Genomic DNA, 1,846 nt, shown 5'->3' with positions numbered 1-1,846 from the left:
GGCCTCCAAAGGAGGTTGCAGACGTGATGAGACATTTTAAAGGACATATCCGAAAAAGAAACCTGGTCACGATGATTGAATGCAAACAGTGCAAGACAGCCGAACATCCTACTCTCGTTGGTCGCACTGTACAAAACATCAGAGACTTTGTCAGGAATCATGGCATTACTATGAAAAAAAAAGGAAACCCTTAAATGGTTACCTCTGAATGATCAGAAAATTATATATATTTTTCTGACCCTGCGTTCCAAATCGCATGCTTTCTTTTATCTATTCTACTTACTACATCTGACCACACAAATAATCTCATCAGGATGCAGTAGGCATACAATTGGGACATACTTGTACTTATTTATTTCATCATAACATTGCGCAATGATATGGTCTCTTCCTTTTATATCCGTCTGTTTGTTTTCATATGGATGCTCCGTCGAGGGGACGTCACTTTCGTTGCGCACTGGTCAGAATCGGCGAAATAGGATGCCGTTTTCAACATAGATATATATATAGAACAAACTACAATGGTTACAACCCTTAAGATTTGTCATTTTTTTCCAGTAAAATTCTGATGTTTACTATGTATGCATCCTCAAGTGAAGAACAACATCTTTACTGTGAGGAGCCACCTGAAGAGAAATTGCCGTTTTGTCTACAGAAAGTTCAGCTCACAAATGTTTTTCCTTTAAAATCAGTTTAAATCAGCACAGGTTGCCAAGGTTAGCAATCTGTGTAAGACACAATCCATTGTGTTGTGTGCATGTTACATTTATTAATTTTGAACTTTTAATTAACGTAAGGACATATTTGCGTTTTATAGCCATCTTGGCATAATCGTTATAAAAAAATAAATCCTTAGACGGTTCCTAGTGGAATATGGAAAAAATGTTCAGCCTTTTCGTTGTTTCGTTGCTGCTAAACGAAGGTTCCACAAATGTTGGATGTTTGTTGTTCAAATGGTTGCTGTTAAACGATTAAAGAAACTTGTGAATTTAATGTGAATGTATAATCTGTCATTATTTGGCTTTAAAAAAGTCGCACTGGATTTACAGGTTCATCTCTAAATTAGAATTTTGTGAAAATGTTCATTAACTTTGTCAGTTATTTTAAAAAGTAAAACTTATATATTGATATCTAAATATTTAATGGTGTCTGAAAATAATTATATATTTTTTATAAGACTGTAAGACACAATCCATTTGTTTTTCTGCGTGTTCCATTTATTCATGTTTGACCTTTTAATTCACCTACATGACATACCTGTGTGTTGTATAGCCATAGTCCTGACAAATCAAGATAATCCTGGTTATTCCCATTTGAGTCATGGGCGGAGTTAAGTAGCTCATTAACTTTTGTCCTCTTAAGGCGAGACACGGCAGGTGAAATATCGATTTTTTCATGCCCTGGTCAAATTTGAGATTTTGAGCTAGTCTGCCTCCTTAACTTGTTATCTTTCATACTACCGTAAAGAAAACGTCAAAATTACACATTTATGTGTCTGTTTCACTGCATTTAGTTCAGCCGCGGCATCCATTTCGTCCTAAAGAACTAAAGTCGATTCATTGGCTGACGGCGCTTTTCTGCTAACGTGATTCGCTCAGTGCCTCACGTGTTGTCTTTCTGACATTTCCGTGTTAGCTTGCCGCGGGAACTTTAGAAATGCCTCGTCTTACTAAATTGTCCGCTAAAAGAAAGACACAAATGGGTCTAGCAAGATCCACAAGAATATATCAGCCGGCCGAATTGCCTCATAACCCTCCAGTGAACAGCGCGTCCGGTCGTAAGTTGTTTACTAACCGTGAGGTGATAGAGGGTGCCACTGACTGCGCGACACAGCAGTGGTTGATTG

The sequence above is a fragment of the Gadus morhua genome, chromosome 7, assembly GCF_902167405.1.
Source record: "Gadus morhua chromosome 7, gadMor3.0, whole genome shotgun sequence".
Classification (NCBI taxonomy): Eukaryota; Metazoa; Chordata; class Actinopteri; order Gadiformes; family Gadidae; genus Gadus; species Gadus morhua.
This window is presented reverse-complemented; position numbering follows the sequence as displayed.